This window comes from Larus michahellis, chromosome 9, assembly GCF_964199755.1.
Source record: "Larus michahellis chromosome 9, bLarMic1.1, whole genome shotgun sequence".
NCBI lineage: Eukaryota > Metazoa > Chordata > Aves > Charadriiformes > Laridae > Larus > Larus michahellis.
This window is the reverse complement of record NC_133904.1, coordinates 28,329,393-28,344,585: the sequence shown is the minus strand read 5'-3', so window position 1 is coordinate 28,344,585 and position 15,193 is coordinate 28,329,393. Positions and strand designations below refer to the sequence as shown.

Sequence of the window (15,193 nt, the reverse complement as noted above, 5' to 3'; positions counted from 1 at the left end):
GAGAAGTGTCTGAGGGACAGAGCGAAAGGCGATGGCGTGTATCTGTCTCGTTCTCTGGACAAAGGACGGCAGTAAAAGGGAAAATGACCGAGGGCAAAGCCAAAGTCATGTAGAATTGCTGGGGGTTTAACGTGCACACTCTGCCCTGCCTTGGTGGTGGAGAACTTGCTACTTTGCACCCGGTTTAATTTCAGCCCAGGGCCAACTTCCACAGCATGAAAATTTGAACATTATCGCTTGCTTTTTCTGGCCGAGGAAAGAGCTTGATTGTTCACTCTTTGCTCTGCTCTATTCTGTTCTCTTTCCTGAGAGTGTTCTATAAAATCTACTTACCCAAATTGCCTATGCTGACTTCTTAATGAGGAAAGAGTGATGTCGTCATACGTTGGGACTTCAGATGTCGCCAGTGCAATCGGTATAACAGGCTAGACGGGTGGCAGGTTGAAAATGCTCTCTTGGTCTGTGCTATTCTGTGCTGCTCTGTGTCCACTGCAGAAAACGCAGTTCTGTGTGAAAATTGTGCTGTTTCTTGTCAAAAGATCACAATGAAAGTTAATCTTCTGCCCTCTTGTGAATGTGCGTGTGGGAATTGTTCTGTTGTGGGGTCTTGGGTTGGGTTTTTGTAGTGGGTTTTTTCCGAGGTCACCAAGCGTGCTGTTGGTTATGAATCAGAGGTTTTAAATCAGGCCTCCAGAGATACGCAGGTATCTTCTCACTGTCTTCTTACATGCCATGAAGCCATCCAAAGGAAAACCGAAAACCATTTTATGTAAAATAATAATTTTCCTTTGCTTTACTCGGTAACATCCAGTATTACTGAACCCGGGTTTAAATATTCTTTCCTTCTGGTTTTTTTGGGTTCTGTTTGCTGGTTCCCAGTTCAATCCCATGGAAGCAGTTGTGGCGTAAGGGGGAGGCAAAGCCCATCACCCCGCCTCTGGCTCTCTCCCTCAAACCAGCGTGCAGAGCCACGCAGAGAAAAAGATGTTCAGTGTGGTGTCTATATTGTGGTCAAAATGCAACTGCAGTCTCCACAGTCATACTTTCAAAGATTAGAACAAATAGAAGTAAGATTTTTAATTGTTTGTGGACTAAGAGAGAAAAAGGCTTGCAGTTGAATCTGAGATTTATAACCCTTGCAGTTCATTCTTCTCTAGTTACTTCTTCCCGAGATCTCTAACCACTGTTTTGTCCCCATTTCTGTCCAGCAGTTAATTACATTAGTTTCCTGACAAACTATTAATAAACTGCAGTCTACCTTAATAGCTAGTTTTCTAATTAAATATCTCTAATGGTTTGGTTCTCAGTCCTGGACTTTAGGCACCTAATTTGTTGCTATCCAGTGTCTTGCATCTTTTATGTATTTTTTCCCTTCTCAGCCTGCGTTAGGGTAGGGTTGGAAATGCCGGGTGTAAGGCTCTTCCTTCCCGCAGGGGAAGCAGGCGCATGTTTTTGCCGTATCCAGCGAGACACGGAAGTCGCCCAGGGCGCCTTGGGTTTGAGCGTGCCCTTCTGCAGGGTCGCCTTCTGCGGCATGGGCAGGGTTGCGTTTCCCACCGCAGCCCATAGCTCGCGGCACCCGCCGGGGAAGCCCGGTTCCATACTCATGGACATTTCTGCCTCCTGCACGCGCTCCTGGCTTGAGGAGGATGCTCTGAAACGGGCATCCTTGGCGCCGGTTCCATGTGCCGGGGATGTGCTGAGGGGGACGGGCTGCCCTTGGGTCCTCCTGGGTTTACTTACTGCCAGGGGAGTCCACAGGTAGGATTCAGATATCGTAACCCTCCTGCAAGGAATAAATGTCTTAAAGAGTGTCGTAACTGGCTCATTTTGAAAGAATAGCGTGAAGTCGTCATCGGTGGCTTTTCTTCCAAAAGCCTAAAATCTCTGTGAGGCTCCTTCGTCAGACCCAGAAGAAACGCAGTGGGCTCAAAGTCAGAGGCTCAGAGTTTTGGCTGTGGAAAGGAAGGTCTGGAGAAACTGGGCTTAAAGTAGCAATAAAAATGGAAAAAAACCCAACTGAGTAGAACCCTCTTCTGCTACAGCAGTTTAATATTAAAGTTTACTTTTTTTTTGTAGCTTTTTGTCTTTTTTTTTTTTTTTTTTTTAAAGATGACTCTGAGTAGTAGTGTAGCAGCTCAGCTACAGTGCTAAACTGAAAAATGTATTCATAATGGTACGGAATCTTAAATACCCTGATATTATCCTGCTACTGCACTGGCTTTAAGCATTTACACATTTCAGGGGAATGGCAACGTAATTCTTAATTAAAATCACTAAGCAAATGCAGATTATATTTAACTTAAGTATTTATAGAATTTGTTCAAGCTTTCAAGATAGATTAGACATTGAACAGCAAAACTGCTAACATCTGAATGATAATTTTACTTCTGAGCCCAATTAAGAAACTAGGCAGGAACGGAGCTAATAAGTTGCTGTGTTTGAGGAAATACTTTCTAATGTTGTATATACAGAGGGCCTTTGAAAATGCGTGCTCTCAAGTAAAAGGGATGTCTTAGAAAAATGTTGTTACTTCTGATCGCATTTTAAAATCTTGCATCATCTCTTTGCTTTCTGGGAGTTGCAGTTCATCCCGTTATTCTGAATACAGCTGCAAAAAATATATAGTGAACCAAAGAGAGATGAAAATATACCAACATGCCAATCCACCTGATTTTTATAATGCCTAACATGTCGAATCGAAGCACGTGATTATTCCAGTTGATTTTAATTAGTCGTGTATGTAAACATTTTCAGAGTATATATGTTTTTTCAGTATAAGCCTGCATAAACAACCTTTTTACAGTCTTAAGGGTGTTCCTGTCTATAAAGAAATTATTTCCATTGAAATCTATCACAGTATTCCCCCCAGCAATATTGATTTGGTAATCCAGTATACCGTTTGACACAGCATTTTTTCCAATACGGCTCAGCCACGATTAGCAGAGTGTCAAGGCTTTTTTGGGGACAAATTCAAACTCTTGGCTTCTCGCTCCTCTTCTCTCAAAGCCAGTTTTGTTCCTGCTGCACCTCCTCACTTGGGGAGACACCTTCCCTATTGCATTTTCTGTTGCATACCTAAAGGTGATCGGATCCTATAGGCTGTAGGGTGGTTTAATGGAACTGTAGGTTTCATCTTGCAAAAATGTTAATGTTGCCCAAATAACCTAATACCTACGAAATCTTTCCGGATTGGGTTTGAACCTTCTGGAGATCTTTTGGGCAGCGTCTCACATTTTTCAGTGCTCCTGAGGCTGAAAGGCTCCTTGTGCCTTTCCTACAGAAGTGTTCACAGTCTTAACTCGCCTTACAGCCTTCTGTTGGTTTTTATGCTGTATTATCAAGTCTGTAAGAGCTGCAAGATATTTTCTGGCTTTCCCGTAATGCTACTAAATGTTATGTGAATTGTTTTAGATTGTATTTCCTGTCTATTCGTACACGGCTGTTTAGGCTGGAATGTAGCATGTGTTTAATTTTTTCTCGGCCTTGTTACATTTCATTCCTTGCTTCACTGCATCATCTGCGTTGTTAGTCCATAAATCTGATCTATTCAAATCACTGTAAATTCTCTGTTTCCCCTAGCTGTGTGTCACCAGCAAGACTAGTCACTTTGGAAATTGCATTCCTGAAAGGTCATTTTGTCACAAATCTGAGAGGAGGCATTGTGCGGCGCTGAGGCTGGGGGCTTGTCGCTCCCCTTAGCTCAAAGGCAGCTGCTGCAGTCTGCTCTCCGGTCGTAGGCTGACCTCGGTAGCTATCGCACGCCGAAATGGTCTCCAAGGTGAGCGCCTTTGGCCTCAAACCAGTAGCACAGCAAAGTCTTTGCTGGGATTTGTGATCTCTACACAGTATAAATTACGCCATAGCTGTAGGGTGGCCTGGGTAAAGGAGAGTGACAGTTCAGAGTCACTTTTGTTGGAAAAAGGACTTTTCAAAGACAAACGTTTTGTAGTACTTAGAAAAAGACAGTGATCACAGAATCCCAGACTGGCAGGGGTTGGAAGGGACCTCTGGAGATGATCCAGTCCAACCCCCTGCCAGAGCAGGGTCACCCACAGCAGGTGGCCCAGGAACACATCCAGGTGGGTTTGGAATGTCTCCAGAGACGGAGACTCCACCACCTCTCTGGGCAGCCTGTGCCAGGGCTCTGCCACCCTCACAGGAAAGAAGTTCCTCCTCATGTTTAGGTGGAACCTCCCATGGTCAAGTTTGTGCCCATTACCTCTTGTCCTGTCACCGGGCACCACTGAAAAGAGCCTGGCCCCATCCTCCTGACACCCACCCTTTCAGTATTTATAAGTGTTGATAAGATCCCCCCTCAGTCGTCTTTTTTCCAGACTGAAGAGACCCAAATCCCTCAGCCTTTCTCCATGAGAGAGGTGTTCCAGTCCCCTCAGCATCTTGGTAGCCCTTTGCTGTCCCCTCTCCAGCAGTTCCCTGTCCTTCTGGAACCGGGGAGCCCAGCACTGGACACAGCACTCCAGATGTGGCCTCCCCAGGGCGGAGCAGAGGGGGAGGATGACCTCCCTCCACCTGCTGGCCACACTCTTCTTGATGCCCCCCAGGATGCCATTGGCCTTTTTGGCCACAAGGGCACATTGCTGGCCCATGGGCATCCTGTTGTCCACCAGGACTCCCAGGTCTCTTTCCACAGAGCTGCTCTCCAGCAGGTCACCCCCAACCTGTCCTGGTGCAGGGGGTTATTCCTCCCCAGGGGCAGCACCCTACACTTGCCCTTCTTGAATTTCATAAGGTTTTTCTCCACCCAGCTCTCCAGCCTGTCCAGGTCTCTCTGTATGGTGTCACAGCCTTCTGGTGTGTCAGCCACCCCCCTGAGCTTTGTGTCATCAATGTGATGCAGAGCCAAGAACATGCAATGGCTGTTCCACCGCAGGATCCTCTTATGGAAGAAGACAGTTGTGCAAGTCTCCTGAGCCTCATGCTTGGCTCTCTCCCCTCTTCCAAGAGCACCTGTGGGTTGGTACTTGGTGTGCTGACATGACCATAGGTCTGTGGTTTAACTGAGGTCAGTTACATCCAGCAGCTTTCCCCTGTTTTCCATGCTTATAGACGTCAGTGCCTCCACTACACTCTTGGTTCTGTGCTGGTCCTGCTTTGGGGCTGGTTTGCTGGCGCAGCCACTGTGCTGCAACCAGCACACACCAGCTAATGGCCTTCCTTGTACCGCTGCTGCTTCTCCTCCTCCTTCCCTCTCCTTTGGCGCTTCTGTGTTGTGTTAGATATCCATGGGAACCTCTTGGGCAGAGACTTCTTTTTTCTTGGATGCCTGTGAGCCTCTGGCAGAGCCAGCCTTGGCTGGTGCTGGTTCCATGCCCTGGGGTCTGTGTGAGCATGTAGGGTCTGTTGAGTTCTGTCGGTTTATTTTCTTAGGCTGCGCAGCGGTGATGTTTTGGAGCAAGAGCTGTTCTGTTCCTCAAACTATCGCGCTCTTCCCTCGCCTGGGCTCCTGAGCTGGACTGAGTCCCCTTGCCAGCCACGCTGTGTTCCATGATACGTGTAGTGCCTCATGGCTGCAATTAATGCGTGCAGAAGGATACTGTTCACTGTCTTGGATACATGAGTTTGAGATTCATGAATGAGAAGAACAGTAAAGCTGGATGCTAGTGTTAGTTTTTCTTCAGTCCCTCCGCTCTGTTTTTCATGTCTTTCTGACGTTTCAGATGGGTGGTGATGATGCCGTAGACATAACCAGGGAGAATAAGTGGAGACAGAATCACGCCAAGGTCCAGTTGGATAACTGAAGGGCGATTTCTAAAGCCATGTGATACTACTACAGCAAAATTCAACTCTGCTGTTTCATGGAGTTTTAAATTAATTGATGTATTTATTTAATTTTGTGAGCTTTAGTAGCTTTTTAATGACCCTTTGAATTTGTTTCTATTTGTGGGTGACTCAGATTACTTACTTTTCTAGCCCGGGGATGCTGCAACATCATGTGTCATGCTATAGTGGCTTTGATAGTCCACCGGTGACTGCAGAAGGTAGAAATTCTCCCCGTTGCACAGAAATATGCCATTATATTCCCTGCTGCCAATTTGTCAGATACGCTACTTTAATCACGAAAGTTAATGCTTAGGGATCTGATTGCTGAAAAACTTTGGTGATGGCTTAAAGCTTCATGGCTGGAGCTGGTTTGTTGTGTTTGCAGAGGAGCAATTCAAACAAGCGCAAGCTCGCGTCAGTTGAACCCCAGAAGAAACTGAGATGTAAACCAGGCTAAATAAACAAGTAAAGTGGATTGGAGAGTGGCGTGAGCTCTTGCTGGGGTTTGTGTGACGAAAGCTGCTTGTATTTGAAGCTGTTAATTGTGGGCAATTTTTCCTTGGTGTTGTGAGATTTGAATTACCCAGAAAGAACTGCGTTTGATGATAAAATACTAAAACCACAACAAATTCTGAGTAAGCCGCAGCTGACCAAGTCATCCAATTAATAGGATTTTATCTAATGGACTAATTTAATGGGGATGTTCGAAATAGAAGCCACAGACAGATTTAAATTTCGAAGATGAACATCATTGTTGTTCATTTCTCCCTTTCTCTCCCTCTCTCTCTCTCTTCCCCCAAAGGTCTCCCTGGCGTTTTTGAGTTCCCTGCCTGGTGAGCCGTTCAGCTCGGTGCCATCCACAGGGGCAGAGTGCTTCGAAAGAGCCCACTGAAGGCATGCGAGCAAGAGCCTGGATCACAGGCGGAGCTTGGCACCATACACCGGCCTCAAACCCTCCTCGGAGCAGCTGCCAGAGGGACTGAACTTTTGCTGTTTCCTGCTGTGCTGCCCAGGACCTTTTCTGAGTCAGCAAAGGCTGATGGAAACCTGTGTCTAGGTGGCATTGCGTGAGAGTGAGACGCTTGCCCTGCTTCGGTCCCTGCCAGCGGCGCTGCGTCCCCACGCACCAGATGTGCGGGCGGCTGCAAAGAGCTTCCCTCCCTGAGCGCAGGTGCTCCCTCTCAAGGAAAAAGTAAGTGTCGGTTAGTAAATGCTGGGCAAAAGTACGATGGGATAAAAGCAATGCTGCTCCCTGGGGACAGGCGAGGGGGAGAGGGCAGTCCAGCAGCCTGGCAGCGTCTGGGTTGGCGGGATTGGAGATCTGGACTGGGATCTGGAGCCCTCAGCATAAGAAGGATGGGACCTGTTGGAGCGGGGCCAGAGGAGGCCACGGAGATGCTGGGAGGGCTGGAGCCCCTCTGCTGTGAGGACAGGCTGAGAGAGCTGGGGGGGTGCAGCCTGGAGAAGAGAAGGCTCCGAGGAGACCTTCCAGCCCCTTCCAGTCCCTCAAGGGGGCCTACAGGAAGGATGGGGAGGGACTCTGGATCAGGGAGTGCAATGATAGGACACGGGGTAATGGCCACAAACTGGAAGAGGGGAGATTTACATTAGATATCAGGAGGAAATTCTTTGCTGTGAGGGTGGTGAGCCCCTGGCCCAGGTTGCCCAGAGAAGCTGTGGCTGCCCCATCCCTGGAGGTGTTCAAGGTCAGGCTGGATGGGGCTTGGAGCAACCTGGTCTGGTGGGAGGTGTGCCTGCCCAGGGCAGGGGGGTGGAACTAGATGATCTTTAAGGTCCCTTCCAACCCAAACCATTCTGTGATTCTGTGATTCTATGATTGGGAAAGTGCCAACGCCAACCCACTGCCCTCAATTGGCCTGGCAAGGCAGCTCTCCCGGACGAGGCGAGGTGAGCCCAAGACTCTCTTTAGGAAAGCTTACTTGGTTTAAAATGATTTGTTAGCAAATACTGCTTCTGACTCCTTGTGACTTTCAACTAGCCCCAGTTCCTCTCTGTTTTATTTGAAATTGAAAGGTACTTTACCTAAAGCATTCTCATCAGCCAAACCGCTGCTGGGTTCGTACACAGAATAATTTAGTGTTCATCTGTCTCATTTCTTTACTGTCCAAGGTGAATCTCAGGGGACTAAAGCTCTGAACCAAGTGGCTTCAGGCTATTCATCTGGAAAACAGAGCCACTTAGACCTTTGTAAAGAAAATAATTTAGTAATCAGTGCAAGAGACCTGTCTCTAAGCCAACTCATTTGGAAAAATTACCAGTGTAGTAATTACAGACTTCTTACCATAATAATACTGATGATACCTTTCCATTATTGCCAGCATTTCTTCTTCCCTGCAACTCCAGGACTTGAGCTGGTTTTGCATCTTCTTCTGTGGTCCTGCCTTAGAAATACTTTGTAATTTGAGCCTGAGGCTGCCGAGCCGAACGCACGTTGAGCAGAGACATTATCCTGAGAGTTTCCCTGCAGACCGAGGCAGCTAAAACCATTGGGAAGTGCGGAGGACCTTCCCGGGCAGCAAGTGTTCCAGTGCTTCCCAGCACTGTACATCCTCCCTCTGGGGCAGGGACGGACCCAGGTCTCTGCTCTCTCGTCTGAAGGGGAAGAAGGGGCCAGATAAGAGTTTGTTGGCCTGCACCCCCACCCCCCGCCTGCCAGCCCGCACTGGGTTGTGAGTGTCCCTGGGAACCCACCAGTGCCTATGGGATGGCACTGGTCTCCTACCCTGCCCTCCAGATGTGCTGATTCTAGGTAATCTCACCCAAACACAGACATTTCTCACTCTCCTGTAAAGTATCAGTGGCTCAGTGTTTCTGTGCATTCTGCTGATTAGATATGTATAGTGACTCTTAGAACTTCTATCTCATCTCAGGCTTCAGGCACCTATCTTAAAGCTTTTATTCTTATTGCAAAAAAAGAAAACGCTTATTTGTGTTCTTGAACATAGATTTAACAGTGCAGTTTCTGTACCTTCCAACTAGTAGGGTCCCCTGGTGCTTGATATTGCACAAATACAAACAATACTGCTTTCCATTTTGAAAAGTTTACTGGCAAACGTAGAATTTGGTGTGAAATACTGCATAAAAGCAAAGCGAAGGGTAGGCTGCTCTACAGCTGCAGCATTAATCCCAAGCTTTTTGCTGTGTGGGGTTTAGCTTTGCTTTTGTTTTGCTTATCAGTTGTTTATGCTATTTTGAAAGCACAAGTACGAGGGAGGGTACGGATGGCGTTCCTGCAGCTGGGCTGAGGAGTTCCTCGCTGCTGGCCAACAACAGTCCCATCTTGTTGAGGCCAAACTTCTGCAGGGGTTTGCTCACCTGACTTGGTTGCTGTGGGCTGCTCTGGGGAGAAAAGACATGGGGCAGAGCTTCCCTTGCAGCTGGGGGCAGGGAGACAAGCGACATGGGTTCTCCCGTTTCAAACTCCAGGAATCTCAAGGCACCGCTTTTTCCTGCAGTGCACAGCAAGGCAGGCCAGGCCCAGCACACACATCAAATCTAATGTTTTGCCACCTTGGTTTCATGTGATAAAGGTTACTGTCTATGTAAATGAAAAACATGGAAAAATGCAACAAGGAGCGGACGTGATGTGCCTTGAGGAGCTGTGCTGTTACTTGGAGGCATAGGAGCCTTTTCGGTACCTTTCACAGGCTGTATTACGTTGCTGGCAATTATTTTCAGCATTGTTTTTTGAGCAATATTAGTGAGGAGGGAGCAGAAAGAAAATGATTTTAAACTGATGAGCCCTAAAGGTTCATCTAGAAGATTTTCACTAGCTTCATAAAAGCTCCTGTAGACTTAATCTAAAAAATTCTAGCAAAGATGGTTTATCTCCTTTTCATAGTCTTGTCTTTAAGCCTCTTGATTTCTAATGTACTACCGTTGTACCTTAAAATCCAGAAAAGTGTTTTGCAGTTTGACAGACTAAAGAACTGGTAGGTACCAATCTTGGAGGATGCTTTGGGCACCACTGTAGCAGGAAGCGGGGAGACAGAGGTCTCCACACAAGGACGAGACCCCGGGGGGGGTCTCATGGGTGACGGGAGACTTGTGAAGGTTCTGGCCGCTGCAGCACACCCTCGGCTGATGCAGGTAGAGGTGGGATTTTTTTTTGCCCCAGCGCTCTGCGTGGTTTCTAGTGTTGCCAACAAGTCCTTGATTCTGTAGCGATTTGGGGAGCAGCAGATCCAAGTGGACAGAGTTTACTTTGAGAGAGACTTCTCAAGAACAGGTAGGGCAAGAATCAGTGACGAATGGGCTGGCATTGGCAGCAGAGGCAACCAGCGAGTGTTCCAAAAGGTAGACTCTTCTCTTGTTCTTTGAGAGATTCCTGCTATTTGGACAAGTCCATCAAAGAACAAACTTTAAAAAGATGTTTATTCCAGAAATGGCGTTAAAGAGGATGCGGAGGCTGTTATGTGAGTTCTGCTCAAGGAAAACATTTGGTTTTCCTCTCCTGGCAGGGATGGGAATAATTTGTTAGAATTTGTCTAAAAATTCATGACAAAATAATTTCCTGGTGGAGAAACACACACGCAAAAAAAAACCTTAATAGCGCTGACCCATTATTGCTTGTAGATTTTGATAGTGAAGATTTGCAATTTTGGAGAGGGTTAAGTATTTCCGTGAAAAATACGTGGCTGCTGTCTAGCAGTAAAAACGCCGTGAAGAACCACACAGGTTGTTTCTGGGGGGGCATTTCTCCCCGTGACGGCTGCAGTAGAGTTGCTTCGTGCTTCTCTGAGGAGAGGGAAAAGCTCCCCTAACTCCACGCGGTTGTCTCCAGGATTTACCAACTGCCCTACTCATCGCCCAGGGAATGTAGGTTAGGATGTCCTGACATCAGCCTTCAGAGACCAAGGGGAAGGGAAGCCACCTCCAGCTGAATTTCATACAGGGCTATTTGTCTCTGAAAGTGCCAGCAGATTTAAATTGCTGCTGCTGTTGTCAACAAGTTCCTCCTGCGTGTTCTGTAGCGATTAAGGTCCTTGGAGGTTTTGGATCACTTATGTTTCTCAGTGTAGCTACAGATTGTGAACATAAGGGTTGCATCAAGTATATTAAATTATGAATTGAAAGGGAGAGGTTCCTTTCCTTCTGTGTACTTTGGGTAGAAAAATTCCTGCTGACTCCACATTTCTTGCTGCTTGAAAAAGATAACCTGGTCAGGTAGCTAAATGTTAACTTGAAGCTTGCCAGCTTTTCCACTTGACATACAATTGCTCTTAGAAACAGCTGCTGCCTTGCTGCTACCAGTGCCAGAGAGCGTTTTGTTTGATGACTTAATCAACGTGTTATTCTACCAGGAACCATTTGTGGATTCAAATAGAGATGTAGGATGATAATTTTTGGAAAAGGAAAAAGTTAATTTCCTTGAATTCGAAACATGCTCATCATAAATGAGCACGTCCTATTTCTGATGTGCTCTGAAGCCAAGTCTAAGCAGGTTGTGCACCTAGTCTGAACTCTGCAGGGCAGCGACTTCGCTCTGTTATTTGCAGCAAATTTTCTTAGAACATGACGATTAAAAAAAAAAAGAGGCCAGCTTTTTTTTTGAAATTGTTAAAATATCCACATCCCTTTGCAGTTTATTCTTTTTTTGCGCAATGATTTTCTGTAGAGACTGAACCACGCAGCAGCAGTTTGAGGCTCACCTTTCAAAAACCTGAGAGTTACAACAAAGTGCCAAAGCCTTAGACAGACCTGGCTAATACGGACAAACCATGCTGCGTTCTGATCACTTCTGGTTAGTTCTATCCTAAAAAAAAAGAAAAAATAAAATAAAGAAGTATAGATAGTATTGGACTTTCCTAAAGCGATTGCAGCTAAAGAAATATCTGTATGGAAATTGGTTGGGGAAACTTCTTGCAGCATCACCGTTTTGGAAGTATATGGAGCAGGAACAAAAACCTGCGAACAGTGGGTCCGGTCCTCCTGCCTCAGTGGAGGGATGCTGAAAACTTTTAGCTGGTATGTGAGTCGTTCATTAAACCCAGGGGGAAACAATGGACGCTTGCCGTTTTCTTGTCCAGGCAACGTGACATATTAATGCAAGGAAAACCCAGCAAAACGTGCTATTTATTGCTTCTTTGTCTGCACAACCCATTTCTGATGCTTGTGAGATTGATCTGAGGTTCCTTCTCTGTTCCCGTCCTGTTCTCAGGCTACACATATTGTTGACCCTTCATTAGTTGCTTCATTATACGAGGTTTCCTGTGTTCTGCCAAACAATGGTAGTAGGAAACCAGTGTTTCTACGGAACAGAAGCAAGCTGGAAATGCTAATCCCTTTTCTTTTTCCTCTGTATGACACCCCCAGGTTCTTTTTTATCACCAGGTATGTAGAACGAGCCATGTAATTGGAGGGGGGGGGGCAGAAGAAAGAAAGTTTGCATTCAAATCGTGGAACGTCTAGGTTTCTGGGCAGTGCTCTGCTTTGCCAAAGAGCTGATCCTAGGGACGATACGTCCATTACCATGTCCTTCTGACTTGTAGCCGGCTCCGTAAATGATGCCTGAAACAGGCAGTCAGGCCTCATTACTCTCCCTTGATTTGTGTCTGTGCTCAGCAGTGCGGACGGGTGGTTTCTCTCTTGTCTTTTTAAGAGCTGATGCACTGTGGAATAGCTGTTGCTTGTCCTCTGTGAAAGCGGATGAGCGAAATAGTTACCAGTCCTGGTTTTTGGTACCAACAGTAGTGCCTGGAAGTGGGCTACTGTGTGACGGGCTCGTTCTGCACCTTCCTTTGTCCCAGCTCCCTACCGATAGCAAGGCCAAGTCAATCGGAGCATCGAGGGCGTTCAGATTACTGATGTGCTCAGCAGTTACAGAGCTTTTTATTTCTTTGAAAAAAGACAAGAGGATGAGTCTTTCTGCTCCACTACAATGACCCTTGCTTTTTATGCTGAGCAGAGGTTTGCTCGCTTCTTTTTTTCTCCGGAAATAAATTTCATTGAAACCCTTAACTGCTGCATTGAATTAAAAGCTTCTTCTATCTATAGGTATTTGGAAAATATTGCAAGAAACCAGTATCTGGTGACTTCCCGAAGAGACATTTTCATCCAAATTTGGCTTCTGCTGATCTTGATTCTAGCTGGTATTAGACCCTTCAATAGATCCAGTATATTCATTTTTTTAGAGGGGCAGTGTACAACGGTACAATTAATATTATTGACCTTTGGTTTGGGAGAGCGTGGGGTTTAGATTACATGTTACATTTTCTTTTGAAAGGCATTGCAATTTTTTTCTTTGGCAAAAATTCAGACGCAACCAAGTGAAGGTCAGCTTTTCATTTGATATGACCCTTTATTACCTGGGCTTGCTTCCAGTCTTGTTCTCTCCGTTTTTGTACTGCTGCAATTCCATTGTGCTTACAGTAAGTGGGACCAAACCCAGGACTACTGTGGTCCTGAAGACCTTGATAGCAAGCTTGCTTTCCACGTCTCAGAAGAGTTAACAGTTCTTCCTGCATCCTGACCTGTATGTACCATTTAAGTACTAATTTAGCTGCTAGACTGTCCCAGAGCTTCAGCATTAATTCATGAGATAAGCAGCAATCCTGTCTTTCACAAACTTTCGTTAAGAGTACAGAATTACAGAGCTTTCTCTTGCAAGGAAATTTCTTGATCTTATTAACAAGGAAAACAAGAAGCTTAAAGCTGGCACAAGAGCAGGTGTATTTTTTTTAATTTCCAGGGTCTGATCATGGCATGCTTCCTCAGTTTGCAAGCAAGGACATGAAATGCATCTCGTTCACAGCAGCAGCAGATTTGCCGCAGCCTCTGGCCGGGGAGGCCAGTTGTCCTTAGGCAGCCATGTTGCCTCTCTCCTTCCTTTTCTCCCTGGTGTCTTCCTGACCAGGAGTGCCTAGTTACCTCCCAGTTGGCCTATTCTTCTGAATGAGGGCCAATGCTGGCCTGCTTTCTCTGCTGGATATGCTTGCATATTTTTGGAGCTCTTTTGAGACAAGCTATTAAAAGAAGGAAAGAAGGAAAGAAGGAAAGAAGGAAAGAAGGAAAGAAGGAAAGAAAGAAAGAAAAGAAAAGAAAGAAAGAAAGAAAGAAAGAAAGAAAGAAAGAAAGAAAGAAAGAAAGAAAGAAAGAAAGAAGGAAAGAAAGAAAGAAAGAAAGAAAGAAAGAAAGAAAGAAAGAAAGAAAGAAAGAAAGAGAAAGAAAGAAAAGAAAGAAAGAAAAGAAAAGAAAGAAAGAAATTCTAATTTATCTGGCTTGTGAATAAGCAGGATTTAAAAATGCTGCAGTTTGCTTCATGACTCCCTGTAATGAGCAGGGGGGGAGACCTACCTATTTTCTTAAGCTTAGCAACTCTAGTGTATCCTGTATGAACAAGGATGTAACTGTTGCTCCTTACGTCTACTTTCCTCTGCTTGTTTTAACACTTCCTAGATAAGTTAGTCAGTAATTTTAACTGCAGTATGTGATTATGACCTGCAGCCATCTAGCAGCAGTTGCATAAGGATGTGTTTTAAGCCAAAGTGAGGGTTTGCGCATGGTATCTTGAGGGATGTTTCTTTCACCTCACTTCTTAGCAGACCTTTCCGGAGGCTTTTCCTGGTTTATTCTTAGTTTCTCCTGACACCCACAAAGGACTGCAGAAAGATGGGTTATCTCCGTTGCGTAAGGACTGTCAACGAGCAGGACTCCTTCACTGCTTCAGGCCAATAACAGCAGGAAAACAGCTGACCCTCACCCGATCTTCTTCTTAGCGATGACGCTGACTCATGGGGCTCTGTAACCTTGTGGGAGATTCTTCCATAAAAGCAACGATGTGTTAAGAGTAGGGCTAGATAGCATCGGAGAAAATAGCTTCAGGTGCCGTGAGTTATTTGTGTCCATTTGGCAATCTGCTCTTATCCTCAATTAAACACCGCACGGCCCTGGTGTTCTAGGATATGCATTGCAACCCAAAACAGGTACGAAATAAACACTCCTATGTCGAAGGAGATGTGCAACCCACGCAACAAGACTGTTAGGTGCTTAGGCAGATGACCACCGCAACCTATTCTTAAATACACTGATTTTGTAAAACTGGTGATTTCTACAGGCTAAGAAAACCAGGGTCACATTCTCCCTCTTTCTGGGTTTGGGAGAATCTATTTGACGTGAAGCGTCATCATGGTTCGTGCCCTGCCATTTCCATATGGTAGGAGGAGACATTAGGAGATCCTACCTCCTGCCAAAGCAGCTGGTAGCTACATGAGGCATGACATTAGAAAGCAGCTTCTATTATCATGGGAAAATACTAAAGGCCTGATCTTCAGACCTTGTAAAATGTCCTTAGTTTGGCATTGTGAAAATATGAGGTTATACCTGTGGTGGCTCTCACACAGTTGTTTTGGCTCTGTACTGCCACTCAACAGGGAAGTGTTGAGGGGAC

At 45.8% G+C, this 15,193-nt stretch overlaps 1 protein-coding gene across 10 annotated transcripts in view; it reads left to right on the top strand.

Annotated features, from left to right (window-relative positions):
• HTR2C (5-hydroxytryptamine receptor 2C) overlaps positions 1–15,193 on the top strand; it is a 260,631-nt gene that overhangs the window by 159,617 nt on the left and 85,821 nt on the right. For 9 of the 10 annotated variants that reach the window (XM_074600897.1, XM_074600886.1, XM_074600887.1 and 6 more), the window contains exon 2: positions 6,587–6,976. The exons of the other annotated variant lie outside the window; for it this stretch is intronic. The gene's annotated coding sequence lies outside the window, so the exon portion shown is untranslated. The remainder of the gene's footprint in view (positions 1–6,586; positions 6,977–15,193) is intronic. 10 annotated transcript variants of the gene reach the window in all.